Here is a 25261-nt window from a genome sequence, read left to right as displayed (position 1 = left end):
CAGTGAAACTGGGATCTTTCACGTCGGAAAAACGCACGGTTCCATGTGGAGTCCCCCAAGGATCCCCCCTGTCACCGGTACTGTTCAACATCTATCTTCGCCCTCTCTTTGATATTATCAGTAGCCAAGAACTACTTTATCACTCTTATGCAGACGATACGCAATTGTATTTTCGCATCTGCAACAAAAAGGATCATCATCTCAGTTTAGAGAAATGTCTCTCTTTGATAGAAAACTGGATGACTAAGAGTTATCTTAAACTCAACAGTTCCAAAACAGAACTTCTTATGTTTCATGCCAGCCGAAAGAGTCAACTGGCAACAACCTGGACACCGCCGCCCATTCTGGGCCAAAGCATCACCCCTAGCTCCAAAGTCAAAAGTCTAGGAGTCATTTTTGACACCTTCATGACAATGGACGCACAAATAGGGTCAGTAGTCAGCGGATCGCACCATTTGTTGCGACTACTACGCAGACTTATTCCATTTATCCCTAAAGAAGACGTAGCAGTCGTGGTGGGAACAATCGTGAATTCCAGACTGTACTATGCAAATGCCCTTTACCTCGGGCTCCCAAAGTACCAAATCGCTCGTCTGCAAGTCGTACAGAATACGGGTGACTGGGAAAAAAACATGGGAATCAATCTCACCTTCGCTGAGAACCCTTCACTGGTTGCCAGTAAAAGACAGAATTGTATTTAAAGCACTCTGCCTGACACATAAGTGCATCCATGGGAAGGCGCTGCAATATCTTTGCGACAAGATAGAACCTCACAATTCTAATCGCGTTCTGCGATCCACTGACCAAAATCTGGTCAAGGTGCCAAAAACCAAATACAAGTCCAAAGGAGAAAGAAGGTTTGCTTTTCAAGGTCCGAGACTATGGAACGCTTTACCAACCAGAATTCGGTTGGAGGAAAACCACCTGTCTTTCAGAAGACAGATTAAAACTCTGCTCTTTTGATGTCATGAGACACGAAACATCAAGCGCCCAGAGGCGATTCAGTTAGCATGTGCCGCGCTATATAAGTTTTTCATTCATTCATTCATTCTAACAGGCCCCTATTACGTCTTATGCGATTCTATAGCTTATAAGGTAATGCCCCCTAATGCAAGAGATTCATGCGTCCCGGTGAAACTCGTCCCAGCATCTTATGTCACCGCCGATTGTGAGGCTCTGATGGTGCGTGAGAAGTTAAGAAAGGAAGGAAGAGCTAGAAGGGAATTGTTCACCAACTCCGATCAAGTCTGGGCATGGTTTCCTGTTTGGACAGGGTGTGGGATTGAACTTATGAAATGATTGAACAATTTCTCATCCATTGTGGATGGGATGTTCAATGAAAAAGTTGAAGCTGTAATGGTGATCTCAAAGGAACAACGATAAATTAAGACCCTTCTATTAAAAGATGGCCCTTGATTATCTGTTGGCATCCAAGGGGGGTTTCTGTGAATTCATAGTGTAGCAATTAGACATGTGCACAGCAAAAATTTTCGTTTATTTCTGTTTCGTTTCTGTTCGTTTATCGTGATTCGTAACGAGTCGTAATTTCGTAAGACGTTAGTTATCGTATTCGTACTCTTTAGTATTTTCGTAACACTCTTTTTTCCGTTTTCTGTTTTTTTCTGTTAGTTTATTTTTCGTTGAATCGAGATTCGTATTTTCGTTATATTTTGTATTCTGCCGCGTTCGTATTTTTAAAATGATTTTATTCGTTCCTTCGTTTTTACGTTAGTTTAATTTTCGTTGTTTTGTTATTCGTATTTATATTATATTTTCCATCATGCCGCATTCGTATTTTCGTAAAGAAATATATTTTCGTTGCTTTATGATCATTCGTATTTTCATGTCTAATTTCCTTTGATTGTAAAAACGTACTTTTGTAGATTTTATTGCATTCGTAATTCTGTTAGAATACATTTTACGTTTATTCGACACACTACTCGTCGTAATTTTGTAATTCGGATTTTACTGTGATTGACTTGACTGTCTTAGTTAGCACACACACCCTGTCTAGAATGAAGTCTGACGTAGAAGAAAACTAAAATATGTCAGATATTACAAATACAAATCTAGAAAGTAGATGCACTGCAGTCTAACACAGAAAAAGACACAATGAGCCAGGAGGTAATGAGAAAGAAGCTCATTGGGGGAAGGAACAAACCTCTTCAGAGGAAAGGGACAGCGCTCAGTGGCTATTGGTCAGAAATATTTCAGTACTAACGAAAGCTAATTTACATTATTTTGTATTTTCGTTGTTTTCATTTCAGTTTTCCGAAGATCCGTAATTTATTTTTCGTTAGTTTTGATTTTCGTTTTTTAGTCTTTGTTCGGCATTTCGTTTTCTTTTCGGTCTTCGAATATTAGTAAGTTTGCATTTTCGTTCATTTTGTTTTTCGTAATTATTTTTTTTTTTGGGTTCGGTATTTTCGTTGTTTCTATGTTTTCGTTTCTTTCTTCTTTCGTATCTTCGTTGTTTTCCATATTCGTTATTTTGAAAATATCGTTATTCGTTATTAATTGCGCTAAACCATTCGTTCATTCGTATGTTAACGAATCAACTAAAATAACGAAAAATGACGGAAAACGTATTCGGAACTTAAAAAATTGCACATGCCTAGTAGCAATACCCCCGAAGGAGCTGCTGGTTTAGATTTGGGCCTACCGTTACCTTACTGTTCCTTGTGTTCGTCTCAGGGGTTCTCCTTGAAGAGTTATCCAGAAGAAATGTCTGCACCAACACAAAGTCTCTTTCAAGGGTTTTATTGAACAAACTTTCCAACAGAGGGATAGAGGGGTGGGGAGGACTCGGGTATCTTACTTGCAGATCACGAATATTCTCCTAGGTCCAGATGGACAGCCGTCTCCATGCTGGACCCAGCAACCACAGGATAGGCCCACTCTCACTGCACTGTCCTAGCAGCCGGTGCGAAGCTCGATCAAACAACAAGTCTCTGCCACAGACCAGGTGAATTTAGGATTCGCTCAGAAGTCTCTGCCACAGACTAGGTCAACCCCTCACTGGGTTAGTTTCTGAAGTAAAAGAACACAGCTCTCAGTGCCAGGATCTCTCAGCCGTTCCGGCAGCACTGTGAGGTAACTTCGATCTGGATACATCCTCCAATTGAGTCCTCAATTGCTCGGTCCCTTTCATCAGGCAAGGCGATGCAGGATTATCCCTGGATCAGTAGGCCCCAGTAACTCCTGGGCCTACATATCAGTTGCGATGCCTCAGGCCAACGTGGCCCCGAGATGGAAACTGCCAACATATTCCTGAGGCCAGGAGGGCCCTCAGGTGATGATCGGAAGACGAACCCCACAAAATGGTGTCTGCACTTAAGTACCCTCTCCCAGAATGCACAGCGGGTTCACCATGCCCTCTGGGCTGCTTCTGGGAAAAGAGGTACCCAATGCATCCAGCCTGTTGCCTTTCCAACCCTGACCAGCAGTGACAGCGACACCCATCGTCAGGAGGAAAATCATGCAACCAGCTGCACTGAGACAGAGCCTCAATTTAGACACAATCCTTCTGAGCCAACTACTGCTCAGATAACTATAATTTGAACATATTGAACCCACTTATTGGGAGCAGGGTGCTACAATAAGAAAATATTGTTGTATCTGGATTGAGGATACTAGTGACAGAGTTTAGGCTCATATGGATAAGGTTAGATCCCTGCAAAGCCAGTGAAGCTAGTGAAGGTTGCAATCTTTTTATGGGTCTGGGAATCTTTGGGGATTTTTTTATTTTCCATCTGATCATTGTTGAAATACGTAGGGCTATATATACTCTTGTTGTTTTTGTTTCTATTCCTTCTATATGTTATGATGAGGTGTTCCTGTTGCCTGATTGACCGCATCTTCCTCGCTGAGATGAGAGGCTCTGAAGCCCAACCCACATACAAGATGCCGAGGATCCCAGACCGACCAGTCTTCATGTCCTCCTTTAAGTCATCCCTCCTAAAGGACAGAGTCTACAAGTCAAGCCGTGTTTTTCTTTTTATGGACTCATATGGAGTGTAAAGACTGATCCATTTCCAGGTGTAAGAAGAAGATCAAGATTCATTGAGGGACACATGGGAGCATATGACAAGAGGAGGGACTGTTTTAGAAATGTTATTAAGATGTATTCAATATTGACACAGTGTCTCTCAGTGTTAATTCTACAGTACTTGCGGCTTGCTCATAAGAGCGAACCGGAGTAAACTGGCACCGGTGAAGGACCATTGGTAGTGAAAAGCTTCCTGTGGATGTAAAAAGGTGTTCACCCTTTGAAGATATGTCCGCCAGCGAGGGCGTTATGCGCAGATTTGTTCGATTGGTGGGGGAATGTTCGCTCTGCGAAGACATTATTGTTTTTTAATACCTATCTGCTTTTGCGGAGGTATATACGCTTTTGTCTTTTGTAAGCCATTTGTATTTCGAGGCTTACGAAAAAATATATATAACCAGCACCAATAGATTCCAGCATCCTGCTTCAAAACACACCTTCAGCAGGAATAGTCAATGGAGTCCAGACTTAAAACACACTAAACCAAAAAAATTATAAAGCGCACCCTAAGGCACTGTAGTCCTCAAGTTGGACTTGAGAAAGGGGTAGTGTGATGGAAGTGAAATAAAATGAATATTTTATTCTATGCTATTTTGTGTTATGATTGCTTTCCTCCTGAGCTACTCAAATGTTACATATGTATGTGTGAAAATATACTACAATACTGTTGTTATCCTTACATGAAGAAACAGATAATGTTTTAAAGACACAGTACATATCAGCTTGAAATGGAGGACAAAAGGACTGTTGAAATCAAAAGCAGATGTCATCCCCTCACTCCAAAAACCCCCCTCCTCCCCCTCCTAAAGTTTCTTCGTCCTTGTCTTACTGAAGGAACTTTGTGTCTTGTGACAAGAGAACTGTTTATGCCAATGGGACTTGCACAAGGACCCTCCCCTCCTTCTCTCTCTCCGTATGAGCCTATATGGGTTTGAAGAGAATATTGCCCCTGTGGGCTTCAATGGGAATCCCTATTTGACACAAGGGGACTTTTATGCCACATGGAAAGAAGGATGTGTGCAGCATGTCCAAAAATGGACTTCCAAGGAGAATGTGTGCCGTGTGCAAAGAACAGACGTCATAGGGGTGTGTGTAGTAAGGGGCTGAATAATATGAGTTGACCAATGTGAATGCATATGTATTGTGATGTCATATTGTTAATAAAGGAAGACGTACAGGCTCCACCTCTTCCTTTTGAGGTTGGACACAGAAGGAAGCAGCAGTTTGTTTCTCAGCTCTCTGCATGCTCATATGATTTAGGTCAAACGGCAGAAATGGGGTTAGCCCTGAGGTTGTATCAGAAAATCAATCTATTTCAGTGGGGCCCAAAAATGTGTTATTGATATGGAGATGGTTTGGCCATGTGCGTCCACTCCATAAGGCAAGGGGGGGCAATTGGAATCGTAAGAGAAGACACTTGACTTGCCCCCTGTGTTTCAATGGCCGCCGTGGCTGCCTCCACGGCAGCCACAGACTTTTTCTAAGTCTGTTGCTGGTCTGGGGACTGGGGCTGCTCTCAGTCTGTTCCGACTTATTTACTGCGATACATACAGACACATCCGTACCTCCCTCCTCACCCCTGGCCCGAGCATCTGATTGGCTCTGCCGCTCGGGCCTCTGCTTAACATCCCAGCTGTTCTGTTCTGCAACTGGCTGCCTCAGCCTGCCTGCCTGTGTAAATGTATGTAGCACTTGCTTTGCCTATGCCTATCCGGCGGCGCCAGCTCCTCCCACAGGTGCGTGGCGTGCATTGGCCGATAAGAGAGAGAATACGCTGCTAGTGCCTGCCTTGGGCCTATGATCGATCGCTGAAGAACCACAGGTAACAGCACCAGTGCCACATACACTGTTACACACAAACACATGTATTTTTTCAGCAATAGCTCAGCTCAGCTGTCCAACTTTATAAACAGCAAACTGCCATATATAAAATTCTCCTCCTAACTGGCACAGTGTCCCTGAGTCAAAAAGAGACCGAACATGGATGACCTTAAAATGATGCCACCCCCCCCCCCCCCCGCCTCTTACACTTCACCCAGGGAACCCACCCCTCCCGCCCACCCCTTGTACCGGCTCTGGTCTGCACTGATGGAGGGAGACCAATCTATTAACCTTCTATGAGGAAGTGAGCTGCCATCTAGATAAAGGAAGGCCTAATAATGTGGTTTATCTGGATTTTGCAAAGGCATTTGATAAAGTTTCCCCATAAACATTTAACCACTTAAGGACCAGCCGCCACAGTTATACTGCGGCAGGTTGGCTCCCCTGGGCAAACTGCGTAATGGTACGTCAGCTGCATTAATAACTAGGGGGCACACGCATGACGCCGGAGCAATGCAATGCCCATCAGCCACACGGGATCGCTCCTGACAGAGACAGATTGGAGATCTGTCAATGTAAACAGACAGATCTCCATTCTGTCAGTGGAGGAGAGACGGATCTGCTGTTTCTAAAGATTAGGAACAGCGATAGGTCTCCTCCTCCAGGCAGTCCCATCCCGCCCACAGTTATAACACAAATTTAACGCCTTGATCCCCCCTAGTGTTAACCCTATCCCTGCCAGTGACATTTATACATTATTTACCAGTGAAAAAAAATAATAATAAAAATGCCATAGATTTCCACTATTTTGTAGACGCTATAACTTTTGTGCAAACCAATCAATATATGCTTATTGTGATTTGTTTTATTTTTTTACCAAATATATGTAGAAGAATATAATCGGCCTAAACTGATGAAGAAATTTGTTTTTGTTTTTTTAAATGTTGTTTATAGCGCAATTGTCAGTTAAAACTGGCCTGTCATTAAGGCAGCAAATCCTTTCCGGTCCTTAACCACTTAAGACCCGGACCAAAATGCAGCTAAAGGACCCGGCCAGGTTTTGCGATTCGGCACTGCGTCGCTTTAACAGACAATTGCGCAGTCGTGCGACATGGCTCCCAAACAAACTTGGCGTCCTTTTTTCCCCACAAACAGAGATTTCTTTTGGTGGTATTTGATCACCTCTGCGGTTTTTATTTTTTGTGCTATAAACAAAAATAGAGCAACAATTTTGAAAAAAAATCTATATTTTTTACTTTTTGCTATAATAAATATCCCCCAAAAATATATATATATAAAAAAAAAATTTCCTCAGTTTAGGCCGATACGTATTCTTCTACCTATTTTTGGTAAAAAAAATCGCAATAAGCGTTTATCGGTTGGTTTGCTCAAAATTTATAGCATTTACAAAATAGGGGATAGTTTTATTGCATTTTTATACATTTTTTTTTATTTACTACTTATGGCGGCGATCAGCGATTTTTTTTTTCGTGACTGCGACATTATGGGGACACTTCGGACAATTTTGACACGTTTTTGGGACCATAGATAATTTCAAAAAACTATTAGATGGGCACCAAAACGACCACAACATGCAGAGGTAAAAAAAAATGTACTATTAACATAAAAACACCACAGCTTGGACTTGATGGACTTGTGTCCGTTTTTCAACCTCACCAACTATGTAACTATGCAAGTCATTTAAATATGTCAGATGTTTGAACACTGCCTCCTAGAGGAGACAATGTTGTTGTAGCCACCACATTTAAAGCAGATTTCCACCCAAAAGTGGAGCTTCCGCATGTCCCCCCCCCCCTCTGGTGCCACATTTGGTACCTTTTCGGGGGAGCATGTACCTGTTTTTAATAGGTACGCTGTCCTCACTTACATAAGGCCTAGCCGCAGCGAGGTACGTCAGAAGTCCGGCCCCATTCTACTTCCCTTACTGTTGGGCCAGTAGGAGAGCGCAGCCATGCTTCGCACATGTGCAGTAGGGATCCGGCCATGAAGCCAATAGGCTTCACAACTGCCTTACTGACAATGGTGGCGGCAGCACTCGACAGAAACATCACTGGACTTTAGGACAGGTAAGTGTTCTAATATCAAAAGTCAGCAGCTACAGTATGTGAGCTGCTGATTTTTTATTTTTTTGAGGGGAAGGCAGAACTCTACTTTAAGGCTAGGTAAACTGCAATATATAAAAAAAAATGTTTGTTTGTTTTTAGGTTTGTTAACGCTTTAAATGCTCCCTAAGACAAAATTCTGACCTTCCTTCATGGCAGGAATATGTATGTATGACATCCTTACAAATTGCTTTGCAACTGTGTTGCAGTATTGCATAATGTAGTTATATATTGCTTATTGGGAAGCATTTTCTAATACCATATGTTCGCTACAGTTTAGCATTACTAATACCATAATGTAAAGCAGTACAGAACCCTCTGTTCTCAGTTATGCTAGCACATACTGTATCAATGGCTCCTCTACAGCAATGAATTCTGTTTTTCACACTCATCAGTTAATATTAACCTATGTAACCTTGAAGCCATGCCATGTTATGCATACAAATATCTTTAAGTAGTCTGTAATACGTGAGTTTGAAATGTAATTACAGTTTGCTTCTCTTAATGTTTATTCAAAAGTGGCACTTTGTCAGTGTTACATGCATACTTATCAATATTGTTATAATGGTGCAGAGTGCTGGATTAATCAATGTGTAATACATAGTTTTATTTTTTTATGGGAGTTGGCTGACAGTTCTACTTTTCAAAGACTCATGTAAATGGTCCTTATGGAAATATGAAGATGCTGTATGGGATAGAAATGCCACTCCTATTATCAAAGTCCAGAATAAGATTTTATTTAAATTCACCAGGAAAAGCCAATGGGCTAGATTCACATAGATCAGCGGATCTTTAGATCCGCGTGACCTATGTGATTTAAGATCCGCTGCCGCAAGTTTGAGAGGCAAGTGGGTAATTCACAAAACACTTACCTCCAAACTTGCGGCGGCGGATCGTAAATCCCCCGGCGGAATTCAAATTCCGCGGCTAGGGGGAGTGTAGCATTTAAATCAGGCGCGTCCCCACGCCGATTTAAATGCGCATGCGCCGTCCGCAAATTTTCCCGGCGTGCATTGCTCCCAATGACGTCGCTAGGACGTCATTGGTTTCGGCGTGAGCGTAACTCGCGTCCAGCGCGTAAGAGAATTGGCGTACGCAAACAATGTAAAAAAAACGACGCAGGAACGACGGCTATACTTAACATTGGCTGCGCCTCATAGAAGCAGGGGTAAGTATACGCCGGGAAAACCGCTACGTAAACGTCGTAACAACACTGCGTCGGGCCCGCGTACGTTCGTGAATTGGCGTATCTTGCTGATTTACATATTTCTCAACGTAAATCAGCGAGAACGCCCCCCGCGGCCATTTTTAAATTGCAGTTAAGATCCGACGGTGTAACACAGTTACACCTGTCGGATCTTAGGCATATCTATGCGTAACTGATTCTATGAATCAGTCGCATAGATACGACGGGCCTAAGTCAGAGATACGACGGTGTATCAGGAGATACACCGTCCTATCTCTTTGTGAATCTGGCCCAATGTGTTTTGAAGGCTACAAGGCGCTCCTTCTTTGTGACTGAATAAGAATCTCATTAGAGGTTTATTTTCACACAAATAATACAGTATCTATGGAGGGAATGCCACACTAGGCTGTTCTTCATGAAGTTTGCAGAAATTAGTTTAAAGGAAGATATTATTGTGTGATACATCAGTTCAGTGCACAGGAAATTACAATGGCACTAGATATTGGGCAGGATAAATAGGTATTTTCCTGTACTTGCTGAAAACTTTCTCACAAAGGAAACCAATGCAGCCACTACATCTAAGGACTGTTACACTGTATATTATACATTATATATTATATTTTTATTCTTGGATTTAGATTTAACCGGTTTCCACCTGGCCTATAGCAGATTGGCAGCCAGGCGGGTCGCTTCTACTTACGGGTGGAGGTCATATAAAGTCCTCCTGGTCACGCTGCTCATGCACGCCCTCAGGGATGCGCAGCATGGCGATTGGCGGTGAGTCATGTCCCTCAGACACAGCGCATTACCAAACAGGGTAAAGAGCCAGGGCCGCCATCAGGGGGGTACAGGCAGTACACCTGTAAGGGGCCCGGATGGCAACCCCCTTTAAAAAATTAAAAATACAATTTTAAATATATTTTTATTTTATTTTTTATTAGAGGGCCATTTTTTTTCTTTTTAGGTCCGGAGGCCCCCAGGGCCCTGCATGGCAACCCCCCTTTTTTTATTTTATTTTTATAAAAAAATATATTTTTTAAAATATATTTTTATTTAAATCTTTATTGAAGGGCCATTTTTTTTAGGGGTACGGAGATCCCCAGCGCCCCGGATGGCTACCCCCTTTTTTTTTTCATATTTCAAAAGGCCCCCCCGCTTCTTAATTCGCGGCAGCCCCCCCCCCCCGCTTCTCAATTTCAGGCGGCAGCATCCCCCCCCCCCCGGTTCTCTGCCCCAGGGGGCCCATGCCTGAAGCTGTGTAAGGGGCCCCATAATTCCTGATTCCAAATGTAAACAAACAGTGGTAAACCACTGTTACCGGCTTCTCCTCCTCACGCACCGAGCCAGTGTGAAGAGGAGAACCTGTAAAGGGTGTTACCGATTAACCTTCAGTATTGTGCACCACACTGCCCTGAATTAAAGAGTACCTGTGAGTGTAGCCCATCAGTGTACCTGTCAGCGTACCTGTCAGCACACCTGTCAGCGCAGCCATCAATGCACCTGTCAGTGCAACCCATCAGTGTACCTGTCAGCGAATCCATCAGTGCAATCCATCAGTGTACCTGTCAGAGCATCCATCAGTGTACCTGTCAGAGCATCCATCAGTGCAGCCTATCAGTGTATCTGTCAGTACATCCATCAGTACAACTCATCAGTGTACCTGTCAGCGCATCCATCAGTACAACTCATCCGTGTATCTGTCAGCGCATCCATCAGGGCAGCCCATCAGTGTACCTGTCAGCGCATCCATCAGGGCAGCCCATCAGTGTACCTGTCAGCGCATCCATCAGGGCAGCCCATCAGTGTGCTGTCATTAGTGCAGTCTATTCAGTGTACTTGTCACAAAGCCGGCATCACTCCCGGCCACAGTGTACCCATCACAGCTGCTCATCAATCAGTCTACCCGTCATATAGCCGCAATCACCAGAGCTGGCAAGTTCAAACATATTATACTAGTAAGGAGCAGTGGTGACCGGTCCATAAGAAGTGCAGGGGCGCCATTCCCCCAAAGTTCATAGAACGATTCATTTTTAAATAAATTATACAATGAATATATACATTTTTTGTCATATTATCATTTATTTAAAAATAAATAATTCTATGTGTGTGTGCAGTGCACTGTGCGGGGAGCTGGACTAATAGGTGTTTATTAGGTCTGTCAATTTTTAACAAGCATGTGATTAGAGCCTAGGGCTTTAATTGGCTTGTTTTACGTTGTCCTTGAGGTGCAGAGCACTGCGCCTGGAACCCTCCCACTTTTGATTTTTGCGAATAAAAATTCACCATTGCGTCACTTGCGGTTTCCGGCTTGTCGTCCCAGTCAATCAGGAGGCTGAAGATTTGGAGCACGGAAGCTGCTGGGTATTAGGGGAGCAGGGCCGGCCCTATGATGGGACCGGGTGGTACCATGGGTACCAGGCAGCATTTTTAGGGGGGCAGCATACTGACGCCCGCCCAGGGCCGCCATCAGGAATTATGGGAAAGAACCGGGGGGGGGGTCCTGCCGCCTGAAATTGAGAAGCGGGGAGGCTGCCACGAATTGAGAAGCGGGGGGGACGGGCCTTTACAAAAAAATAAGAAATAAAGAAGAATATATATAAAAAAGGCCATCCGGGGCCCTGAGGACCTCTGGCTGGGCCCTTTAATAAAAAGAAAAAAATATATATATAAAAAACATATATTTAAATGTATTTATTTTTTTATTTTTAAAAAGGGGGGTTGCCATCTGGGGGCCTGGGGTCTTCAGGGCCCTTTAAAAAAAATACATATATATATATATACACACACACACACACAATTTTTTTTTTAGAAAAATAAATTACAAAAAAAGGGGGGTTGCCATCCAGGACCTCTGGGCCCTTTAATAAAAATAAATAAACCTCTGGGCCCTTTAATAAAAAATAAATAAAAAAAATATAAAAAAAATAAAAATAAACATTTATAAAAAAAAAGGGGGGGGTTGCCATCCAGGGCCCTGGGGACCTCTGGGCCCTTTAATAAAAAAAAAATAAAAAAAGGGGGTTTGCCACATGGGGCCCTCTGAGCCCTTTAATATATATATATAAAGAAATATACAAATGAAATAAAACAAATTATAAAAATAGGGGGGTTGCCATCCAGGGCCCTCTGGGCCCTTTAATAATATATATATATATATATATATATATATATATGTATATATATATATATATATATATATATATATATATATATATATAAGAAATAAAAAAATATATAAAAAATATATATTTTTATAAAAAAAGGGGGGTTGTCATCCAGGGCCCTGGGGATCTCCGGGCCCATAGGGACCTCCGGACTCCTTAAAAAAAAAAAAAAAAAATTGGCCCTTTAATAAAAAATAAAATAAAAATATATAAAAAAAATATATATATTTTTTTATACAAAATAAATAAAAAAAGGGGGGTTGCCATCTGGGGCCCTGTGGGCCTCCGGGGGCCGCTGGGAACCTCCGGACCCCTAAAAAAAAACAAAAAAAAAAAACGTTTTTTTTTTTTTAAAGGGGGTTGCCATCCAGGCCCCTGGGGACCTCCGGGGCCCCTTACAGGTGTACTGCCTGTACCCCCCTGATGGCGGCCCTGCGCCCGCCCACCAGCCTGCTCCGCTGCCTGTGAGGAGCGCAGCGCCGGACACTCGCATGGGATGGGAGTGAGCAGCAGGGTAGCAGAGAGATGATGTCATCTCTCACTGCCCGCCCTGCATCACGACAGTTCTGCCCTCATTGTGCACTGCAGCTGCAGGCAGCAGAGAGATTACGACATCTCTCTTCTGCCTGCCTTTATTCTGGGACACAGCAAGTGACAAAATCTGTTGCAAATCCACAACGTGTGGCAAGTGATGTGGCACGTGACCATCCGCAAAGTGTGGCAGGTGGCAATCCGCAGCGTGTGGCGTGTGGAAGGTGGCAATCCGCAGCGTGTGGCAGGTGTCAATCCGCAGCGTGTGGCAGGTGGCAATCCGCAACGTGTGGCAGGTGACGTTGTGGCAAGTGCATACCTCCCAACTTTCTGAGATGGGAATGAGGGACACCTATCAGCAAAAGTATGTAGGCACAGGACACACCCCTTGCCACGCCCCCTTAAAGGAGAATTGTACAAAAAAATAAGATTGGTTTACCCACAAGTGCTTTTTTTACCACTACTATTTCTTTATATTGGCTTTTGGAATTTACAAATGCAGCAATCAGATGAAAGGTTTAGCACTGGGAAACACTTTTTGATAGATAAAAAGTGCATTTTATATACATCTATATAGATCAGACCAAAATGAGGGACAAATGAGGGACAGAGGGACATTGCTCCAAATCAGGGACAGTCCCTCGAAATCAGGGACAGTTGGGAGGTATGCAAGTGGCAATCTGCAGCGTGTGACAGTTGACGTGGCAAGTGACAATCCGGAACATGTGGCATTTGATGTGGCAAATGACAACCCGCAACGTGTGGCAGGTGACGTAAGTGACCATCTGCAACATGTGGCAAGTCACTGACAGGTCCTTTTATATGCCTATATGCATGTATAGAGCCATGACAGGCCCTCGTTATACTCATTTATACATGTATAGAGCCATGTCAAGTACTCTTTATAGTCCTATATACATGTATAGAGCCATAACAGGTCCTCTTTATACTCCTATACATGTATAGAGCAATGACAGGTCCTCTTTATACTCCTGTATACATGTATAGAGCCATGAAAGGTCCCCTTTAGTTATCATGATATAAAATAATGAATGTGGGGGCCTCTTGGTTGGCGTGATTTTTTTTTTGGGGGGGGGGGGCAGCATTTCATTCTTGGTCCCAGGCAGCTCAATGTCTTGGGCCGGCACTGTAGGGGAGCCATAATTGCCCAGGCTGGAGTTCGTTTGCAGGTAAGGACCTGGAGAGGTTTGTTTGCACCCACCCAAAAAAAATGTTTATCACCAGCTGCCACTGGTAAGGAGGCATTTTAAATCCTCAGTATGGTGGATGGGAGCAATGGGGAGCTCTCACCATCCAATTCTGAATTTAAATATGAGACCATTGAAGGTAGTGGATTGGTGACTGAATCGGAGGGGGAAGCTTCTTAAAGGGATAAGAGACTCGGAAGACCAGGCAACTACCAGCAGCTCCATACACCCCAATGGTCAATCAGCAAACACCAACGGTGCTAGACCCCAGGATGAAAGGCCCAGTACTAGTACTGGAATATCACATCAGACCCTCAAGAATATCTTCCAGACACCCTGGCAAACCCATTATGGCTGCCTTCCAGCTCAGGGTCAGTTACAATCACCCCCTTTACTGCACAGCGAGGTATGCAGGCCAACTCTGAAAAATTTTCAGAAATACTGTAGATTTACTTTTCCCTGACAATTTACTTCAATTCATCCTGGACCAGAATAACCTTTTTGCCCAGTAATATATTGCAAACATCCCTAATTCATGCTATGTCCATCCGTTTGAATGGAGATGTCTCACAGTGGAGGAGTTTAAATTGTTTTTGGGCCTTGCAATTAACATGCAGCCTACAAAAAAAATGCATTACATGCTTACTTATAATATCTACCTGGATAACTACTATACAAGACTACCCCTTTTCTGCCACCTGTTCTTTAAGACAGGGTTTGACAAATTTGCTTGGAATCTAGGAGCCAGCTAAAAAAGTTAGGAGCCAGAAAATGCGCCCCGTCCCGCCAAGCTCGCACGCAGAAGCGAACGCATATGTGAGTAGCGCCCAAATATGTAAACGGTGTTCAAACCACATGTGAGGTATCGCTGCGATCGTTAGATAATTGTCAGGTCACCCGTAGCCAGATGACAAGTGCACCCCGTAGGGGTCAGGGATGCACCACAGGGTGGTGAATCCTATGGCCGACTGCTGCTAGCAGAGACGAAGCGTGAACCTAAGGTCACCCAGGGCGCGGAGTCTAAGACCCAGTTTTGTATTCACCAGAGCCCTTGGTGGTAGGGATGGTCTTGGCCGCAACTGGGTCCAGGTCGCGTTCCCGGGATTCCTCAGGTCACACTCCGCAGGGAGAAGGGGGAAGCAGCCAGCAGAACAAACAGTGGTGATGGACAGGCCGAGGTCAGGGCAACAGGCAGACAAGGATAACCGTGGAACATGCAAATAGTCAGGGGCACAGGCAGACAGGGAAGTCGGGGACAAGCCAAAACGGTACACGGAGGATGATCGTAGCACTCTGCAACCAGGAACTAGCAATACACTGCAGACAGGAAGTAAGCATATGAACACTGATGAACAGCACTGCAGACCTGTAGAGCAACGGTTAATATAGGCTTCCTGGGATGGACTAGGGTGGAGCCATACAGGAAGAGGAAGTGATAAAAAGGGGAACCAGAGCAGGATCTGCCTCTAATGAACACATGGAGATCAGGTAGGCAGACAGGCTTGATGCATATTCATGACAGTACCCTCCCTCTTAAGGCCCCTCCCCCTCCCCAGCCTGGAGCCAGGGCTAAAGGGGAATCCCAGAAGAAACCTCTTCGACAAATGGGGCGCAAAGATCTCAGATGCAGAAATCCAAGACGCCTCCTCAGGACCAAATCCTCTCCAAAGCACAAGGTACTGAAGAACGCCTCTGCGGAGACGAGAATCCAGAACTTGAGTATCCTCATTGACCAGAACCGAAGTAGGGACAGGAGGAGAGGATTTATTGAGGACCAAAGGCCTTTTAGGAATAAGTAAGGGCATGAGAGGGTCAACAGGAATCCGAGGAGGATCAAGCAGACCCTTAAAGATGAACTGGGGATTAAGCACAGGACCATCAGACTGGGCAGAGGTCAGAGGAACCCTGAAGTCAGGTTGGTTAGAAGGTGACAGGGCACAGGAGTCAAGCTGGATAGCAGGGAAACCAGCAGAATGCAGAGAGCCCTGAAAACAAGGTAGAAAACCCCATTTGGCCGACGATGGCAATCTATCCAAAGGATGGATTGAGCCCCTTAGACAGGTTGCAGGAGGGCCTGAACAAGAGAAGGTAGGAGGCTCACTGGGCATGGGCTGACCTGGCATAGCTGATGCAGAGGCCGATTGAATAGCATATTCAGGTGTAGTGATTACCCGAATCGCATCACAAGGCGTAGTGACTGCAGAACTCGCAGACAAGTTAGCCTGGCTGTGCGTTTTAGGGACAGTCAACGGTAAACTGGAGTAAATGATCGGCTCAGGTTCACAGACGGGCTCCTCATCCAGAGTGCTACATTGGCTAGAAAGTGCATCAGCCTGACTATTGCAGGACACATTCCGGACATCACTACATGTGGTGGGACGAGCAAAAGATTCTGGAATGGTGGCAACAGGAAGTTTCTCTTTTGGGGCAACCTTGGGTAGGCAAGACGTGGAACAGGAGGGACCCCAAGCCAGGATCTGTCCGGCAGTCCAGTCAATGTGAGGAGAATGGAGTCTTAACCAAGGAAGACCCAAAACGATAGGAGCTGAGGTCTTAGGTAGAACAAGGAAGGATATCCACTCCTGGTGAAGTGTGCCTACTGACATCTTAACAGGGACCGTCTGGAAGCGAATAGGACCCCCCGGGAGAACAGTGCCATCAATCGCCGAGACCACCAATGGTGTGGTAAGGGGCAAAAGGGTAAGTCTCATGGACGATGCGATTTCCCAGTCTATGAAATTGCCAGCGGCTCCGGAATCCAGATATGCCGAGACCGAATGAGAAGAAGCACCAAAATGAAGGGACACAGGAAGAAAAAGACGAGAAGGTGAAGGAGATATTTTTGGATCCAATACTCCACCTTCCAGATGTATAGAACCCGAGCGTTTCTCGGGGCGAAGAGGGCAAGTGTCACGAAAATGACTTTTGCCCCCACAGTATAGACACAGGCCTAGAGTTCTGCGCCTGGCACGTTCCTCAGGGGATAGCCTGGTCCGACCCAGCTGCATGGGTTCCTCAGTTGGCAAGGGATGCTCCACGGGTCGAAGAGAGGGGAGCTCAGGCTGAATAAGGGCCAAGGGATGTTGGCGTCGCTTTTCTAGGGTCCTTTCCTGAAAGCGAATATCGATCTGATTACACAAGGAGATCACTCCGTCCAGATCAGTGGGGATGGTTCTTCCTGCTAGTTCATCCTTCACTCTATCAGATAGGCCATGCAAAAAGGTTGCGACTAAGGCCTCATTGTTCCAACTCAGTTCAGCTGAGTGGATACGGAACTGAAGAGAATATTGTCCCACTGAACGGGATTCTTGGCGGAGACGTAAAAGGGCGCTGGCTGCTGAAGAGACACGAGCCGGTTCTTCAAAGATATTCCGAAAAAGTTTCAAGAAAACAGGCAGGCTAGAAACCACTGGATCATTCAATTCCCACAGAGGGGCAGCCCAGGCTAAGGCTTCACCGGAGAGGAGAGAAATGATATAGGCTATCTTGGCCCGATCAGACAAGAAGTACTGGGGCAGGAGCTCAAAATGAATAGTGCATTGGCTAAGGAATCCCCTGCAGGCTTTGGAGTCTCCAGAAAAACGGATTGGAGGTGATAACTTCAGTGAATGCGACTCTGCGACTGGTGCAACAGGTGCAGCTGCTGGTTGTACTTGGGGTTGCGGATTCGGGGTTCTCAGCGAGGTCTGAAGCTGATCAAAGCGGGAAGCCAGATCCTGAAGGAAACGCATCACCTGATCCTGATTAGCTTCATGCGTCTCGAGTCTGCGAACAATGCACTGTAATGGATCATCTGCGGGGAGCGGCATGTCGGCCGGATTCATGGCTGTTCAAACTGTCAGGTCACCCGTAGCCAGATGACAAGTGCACCCCGTAGGGGTCAGGGATGCACCACAGGGTGGTGAATCCTATGGCCGACTGCTGCTAGCAGAGACGAAGCGTGAACCTAAGGTCACCCAGGGCGCGGAGTCTAAGACCCAGTTTTGTATTCACCAGAGCCCTTGGTGGTAGGGATGGTCTTGGCCGCAACTGGGTCCAGGTCGCGTTCCCGGGATTCCTCAGGTCACACTCCGCAGGGAGAAGGGGGAAGCAGCCAGCAGAACAAACAGTGGTGATGGACAGGCCGAGGTCAGGGCAACAGGCAGACAAGGATAACCGTGGAACATGCAAATAGTCAGGGGCACAGGCAGACAGGGAAGTCGGGGACAAGCCAAAACGGTACACGGAGGATGATCGTAGCACTCTGCAACCAGGAACTAGCAATACACTGCAGACAGGAAGTAAGCATAGGAACACTGATGAACAGCACTGCAGACCTGTAGAGCAACGGTTAATATAGGCTTCCTGGGATGGACTAGGGTGGAGCCATACAGGAAGAGGAAGTGATAAAAAGGGGAACCAGAGCAGGATCTGCCTCTAATGAACACATGGAGATCAGGTAGGCAGACAGGCTTGATGCATATTCATGACAATAATTCTAGCGCTAGACCTCCTCTGTAACTCAAAACATGCAACCTGTAGAATTTTTTAAACATCGCGGCCTCAATTACCGGCGGGTGCGGGCGCCAGGTCACAATTTCTTGTCGCAATTGCGACCTGGCGCCCGGATATTGTCGACCCCTGCTTTAAGAAAACCTTGACCTGCAGTACCATCCAAACAAACAGGAAGGGTCTCCCACAATATCTGGTGACCACAAGGCTACAAAGGGGGGAATCAACAAGTCTGAGGAACGAGGAAGTGTTGGCCGTAAAGTGGAGAGATAAGAGAGATGTGTATGTCCTGTCCACCATCCACAACAACACTTTGGTGGAAATTCACAGAATACGCAGTTCCATCCAAAAGCCTGAGTGTATTCATGATTATAATTGGTTTGTTGGGGGGGGGGGTGTATTTAAATGATCAGATGCTATTTATCATACCTTTGCATCGGAGACTGCTTCCGATATTATCACGCGCCACTAAAATATTAGTTCCCCTTATTTTTAACAGCCTGCCATTTCCCCATTTCCAATAGCTGGGCTGATCATTTGCCTGCTGCCTTGACTGACAATGCCTCTGCCTTCCACCTTAACTGACCCTGGCCTATTTACAGACAATGGGCCAGATTCACAGAAGAAGTACGCCGGAGTATCTACTGATACTCCGGCGTACTTTCAAATTTGCAGCGTCGTATCTTTAGTTTGAATCCTCAAACCAAGATACGACGGCTTTTGGCTTCGATCCGACAGGCGTACGGCTTCGTACGCCTTCGGATCGTAGGTGTAATACTTCGGCACCCGCTGGGTGGAGTTTGCGTCGTTTTCCACGTCGGGTATGCTAATTAGCTTTTTCCAGCGATTCACGAAGGTACGCGCGGCCATCGCATTCTCTTATGTCGTCGCTAGTCGGCTTTTCCCGGCGTATAGTTAGAGCTGCTATTTTGTGGCCTATATTTAGACTTGCCATGTTAAAGTATGGTCGTCGTTCCCGCGTCGAATTGTAATTTTTTTTTTTCGTCCGTGAATAAGAAAAGGACGTAACTCACGTCAACGTTCAAAAAATGACGTTGGTGCGACGTCATTTCGCGCAAAGCACGGCGGGAAATTTCAAAACGGAGCATGCGCAGTACGTTTTCGGCGCGGGAACGCGCCTAATTTAAATGATCCACACTCCCTACCCGGATCATTTGAATTAGGCGGGCTTGCGCCGGAGAGATTTATGCTACGCCGCCGCAAATTTACAGGCAAGTGCTTTGTGAATCAAGCACTTGCCCGTAAAACTTGCGGCGGTGTAACGTAAATGCGATACGTTACGCCGCCGTAAATGTACCTGAATCTGGCCCAATGTCTCTACCTGCTGTCTGGGTTGTTTCTAAACCACGTTTCTGCCCTCAACCTGAACTGACCCTGACCTGTTTACCGATGATGCCTCTGCCTGCTGTCTGGATTGATTTAAAACCATGTTCCTGCCTTCCACCTGCACTGACCTCGGCCTGTTAATCAACCATGATTTTTGCCTGCCGCTTTTTACTGATCTTTTGCCCTGTTACTGTAGTAGTGGGATTCAATATAACACATGGGATCTTACATCTGTGAGGGGCTTCAAAGAAGAGAAAAATGTTTTTGGTTTTCTCTGTGTTTTGTAATTCCTGGACCAGGGTCTAGAATCTGGAGACTTTGAAGAGATGGGGTGCGAAGTAGCCTCAGCCCCTGTGCCCAGGTCTTACCTGACCAAGGCCCTAAGCCTGCTGTTTCTGCCTGATGCCTGGAACAATACTTTGACTGTGCTGACCATATCACTGCCTGCTACCAGGATTTTTTATGGACCATGTTTCTGCATGGACCAATACTTTGGCTTTGTTGACCATATCTCTGCCTGCTGCCTGTACTGATCCAGGACTTTTTCGTTACTGATCCTGCTTGCTACCTGAATATCAGCCTGCTGCCTGCACTAACCCTGGCATGTTTATCGACCATATTCCTGCCTGAACGATTTTTTTGGCTGTTGCTGTCCACATCTCTGCCTGCTTCCTGGACCAATGCTCTCTTCTGTGGACACTGCACTACTAAAGCCACAGGTAATCTTTTGTTTACCCTTTTTTTCAGCTAGGCTTTGAAAAAGTCTCACACATCGGCATTCTCAGGAGGGGTAGCAACATTTATTTTGGGGCGTAATTCTTGCTATGTCCATGCTGTGTTTTAGAAATATCTTATAAATTGACACCTTTGTGTAATATATATAGAAATGTAGAAATATATATATATATATATATATATATATATATATATACTGTATATATACTGTGTGTGTGTGTATGTATATGTATGTATATATGTGTGTGTGTGTGTGTGTGTGTATGTGCATATATATTTATTTATTCTCTAACAATCAAAAGCTTTATTGTTGTCAAAACGGAGAAGACAGAGTATACAGAATGAACAAATCAAAACAATATGCTTGAAATACATACAAAGGATAGAAATATATATATATATATAAAAAAAAAATACATATAGAAAAAAAATACATGTTCAAAAGACTAGACATGTGCATTCGTTTTCGTCCGAATTTCAGGTATTTTCATTATCATTTTAACAAACGATGACGAAAGCACAGAAAACGAAAACCGAAAGATCCGACATAAACAAATGCTTTATTTTCGTTTTTTCATTGCGGTCGAATGTGACTAACCTTAAGAGCCGGTTCACACTGGGGCGACTCGTCAGGCGGCTCAGCCGCCTGACGAGTCGTGTCCCATTCAATACAATGGAACCGTTCTAATAGGAGCGAAGCAAGTCGCTCCGACTTAGAAAAAGGTTCCTGCACGACTTCGGGGGGGCTCGGGGCGACCTGCATTGACTTCTATACAGAAGTCATTTTGCTGGTCGCCTCCGAAGTCGTCCTCAGGACGACTTGCAGAGTCGCACCCAAAGTCGTGCCGCGGGAGTGTGAACCGGCTCTAACTCTATTAGTCCAATATTATTCTACATAAGGAGAAAAGATTCGACATAGAGAGAAAAGATTCGACATTATAGAGACATTAAGAAGAGTCGACATAGAAAGAGAAGAGTCGACATAGAGAGAAAAGATTCGACATAGAGAGAAAAGATTCAACATAGAGAGACATGAAGATTCGACGAAGTAGCTAAAAACGCTAAGTAGCTAAGCAAGCGGACATTTATGGTGAAATGCTCTGCCCATAGGCTATAGAAGAATTCTAATAATAATTATTATTAGTCATACAACATTAAAATTCTTCTATAGCTTGTAGGCGGAACATTCGACTGTGGCATCGTACAGTTTCGTTGCTCCGTCAAATCTTTTTTTTTTTTTTTAAGATTCCGTCAAATCTTCTTAGAACATTCGACAGACACCATAAGCCTTCAATGTCAGATTCGACCTTAACTAATTAGGATTTTCGGACGGATGCATTTTTTTAACGAAAAATGGATTTCGGGAGTAACTAAATACATTTATTTTTCGGACGAAAACGAAATTCCGAAATGAAATATTTCAGTGTGCACATGTCTACAAAAGACTCATTATGCCTCGTAGAATATACATTGGGGGGTTTTCTTTCCAAAATGTTGTTGTTTTGTGGGTGTTTCCATTGCCCTGGTGCTCCAGGGCCTTCAAAAGTGTGATTAATTTGCAGTACGTCGCTAGAACACCAATAGAAGCTTTATGTGTGTTAAAAAAAAAAAAATTTGGCTACAGTGTTGCATGACTGAGTAATTATCATTCAAAGTTGAATATTGTCCTGGGCAGGAAAGGGATAAAAGTGCCCTGTATTGAAGTGGCTAAGATAGTGCACCTAGCCCAGATGACATCCAGGCCTTTGTTGTAAAAGAGTTTTACTGTACAACACAATAGAAGTATTGCAAAGGCATAAACAAAGCTGGAAGGTATAGCTGTGACATCATCTTTTGTGACAAGTTTGGTTACATGATGATTGTTGTAATCTCTGTCTAAAGACTTGACTGAATGTGTGCTATTAGTGAATCAATAGTCTAGTCATGACACATACAGTCCTGATGATTAGCTAAATGTACATACACAATAACTATTAGCTTATTGAGAGGTATGCTTTTGTAGTTTTCTGTGATTACTCAAAGTGATCATATAACAAACCAGTTTATATAATCTGTGTGCTACTATACTGAATAACAAACACAAAAATAGCCCAAATCCAGCCAAAGCATTTTCCTTTCTTTTTTGTGTTTTTTTTTTTTTTTTTTTTTTTTGGGCTCCTGAACAAGAGAAACACAAATGTCCCTTACAACATGGCCACTATATAGGAGACTGCTTCTGTCACTACCCTCCATTTCTCTGTAATTTCTTTAATCTTTATTCCTTTTTCTTTTTCCAATCAATAAACAAACATACAACCAACAAACATGAAGAGGAAAAAAAAGGGGGGGGGGGGGGTTAATGTCGTCTCCCTTCATGTTAATTAATCCATGGTTCCCATTTAGCGTGGAAATCTTCCAGTCTATTACTATTAGTACAAACCCATTTCTCATCTTCCATAATTTTGTTAACCTGTCTCGCCCATTGTTCCATCATAGGTACTTGTTGCTATTTCCAATAGACCAGAATTGTCCCTTTAGCTGCATCCAACAAATGTGGAACTATACTCTCTTTATATGCCCTAATGGAACTTTGGGTACCATGAAAAAGGCATTGCACCGGGTCGTCCCTGATCAATGCCATTATTATTTGTGCAATCACATTTCTGAGCTCGGCCCAGAACGACCTAGTCTTAGGGCATTCCCACCAGATGTGGGTATGGGAGTCTTGTTTCTCTGTACTTGATGTCTGGTGTCACGTTTCTGTCTTTTTGCTTACATACTGATCATGCCTCTGCCTGCTGCCTGAACTGACCCTGGCCTGTTTATCAACCACATTTCTGCCTTCTGACTGAACTGACCTTGGCCTGGTAACCACTTCAGCTATGGAATCTCCCCTTCATCACCAATTTTTGTGATACAGTACTGCTTTACTTTAACTGACATTTGTGCAGTCGTGCAACACTGTACCCAAATAAAATGTATGTCCTTTTTTGCCACAAATAGAGCTTTTCTTTTGATGGTATTTGATTACCTCTTTGGTTTTTATTTCCTTTAACTTACATCACGGGACACAGAGCACCATAGTCATTACTATGTTGGTTATACGCCACCTTCAGGTGATTGGACACTGGCATATTCAAAACAGGAAGTCCCCCTCTATATAACCTCTCCCATACAGGAAGTACCTCAGTTTTTTCGCCAGTGTCTTAGGCAGTGGTTCTCAACCTGGGGGTCAAATGATGATTTTCCAGGGGTCACCAAATCCTGGGCTGTTCCTGAAGCCCGCACCTCTTTTGCAGCCACCCAGCAGGGCTTTCCCTAGAGCCCATAGCTGCCTACTCGGCCTCTTTGCAGCCGATCATTCAGTTCACAACATGGCTGGAGGGGCAGAGACTTTAGGTCAGCTGACTAGTGAGGAATGTGAAATGGGAGACATAGTGAGTAACACTACCTGTGATTATAGTTCCCATTAAAAGTTTCCACTACAGTTCTCAGATCAGCAAATGACCTTAATCAAGAGCACCTATGTTGGCTGATCAGAACTCTCCCACCAGCACTGCCACTTATCCCAACTCTACCACCAGCACGGACACTCATCCCAACTCTCCCACCAGCACTGCCACTCATCCCAACTCTCCCACCGGCACTGCCACTCATCCCAACTCTCCCACCAGCACTGCCACTTATCCCAACTCTACCACCAGCACTGCCACTCATCCCAACTCTCCCACCAGCACTGCCACTTATCCCAACTCTACCACCAGCACTGCCACTCATACCAACTCTCCCACCAGCACTTCCACTCATCCCAACTCTCCCACCAGCACTGCCACTCATCCCAACTCTCCCACCAGCACTGCCACTTATCCCAACTCTCCCACCAGCACTGCCACTTATCCCAACTCTACCACCAGCACTGCCACTCATCCCAACTCTCCCACCAGCACTGCCACTCATCCCAACTCTCCCACCAGCGCTGCCACTCATCCCAACTCTCCCACCAGCACTGGCACTCATCCCAACTCTCCCACCCCCAAGGAGTAAGGGAAGGAATAAATATACTATGCAAATACAGTGCTACCTGATGTGAAAAAAGGTATCAAATGTGATATTAAGCAGCGCTCAAGAGAATCAAATAAAAAAAACACACATATAATATTGCTAGACTATTAAGTGAAAAATAATGAGTGATCCACCCTCTATGTGAAACAATATATCAGTGTCAAAAAATAGGTGTCAATAATACACCCAAAATAACAGGTTGGCAAAAAAAATCCATAAACTCATTGTGTGAACGTAAATGAAGTTCATAAATGGAGAACAGAAGAAATCCCTTCACGATCTTCAGACAGTGCTTTCACCACACCACAGTGACTGCGTGATTCCACCACCCATCAGAATGCAAAACTCACCACAATAAATGGCCTGACACTCTCGTGTTAAGGCACACAGGCTTTTTAACTGAACCACTCAGTTTAATTGATGGAACTCCCTCTTTGGAAACTGGAGCACTCAGTTAAATAAATGGAGATCCGTTGGAAAAAGGAAAAACTCCAAGATGACAGCCACATGTATAATGAAGAGAGAGAGCACAATAGTGTGATATTGCAACACAACTTTTAATAAAA

This window comes from Rana temporaria, chromosome 13, assembly GCF_905171775.1.
Source record: "Rana temporaria chromosome 13, aRanTem1.1, whole genome shotgun sequence".
Classification (NCBI taxonomy): Eukaryota; Metazoa; Chordata; class Amphibia; order Anura; family Ranidae; genus Rana; species Rana temporaria.
The sequence above is the reverse complement of the archived record's forward strand: the minus strand, read 5'-3'. Positions refer to the sequence as shown.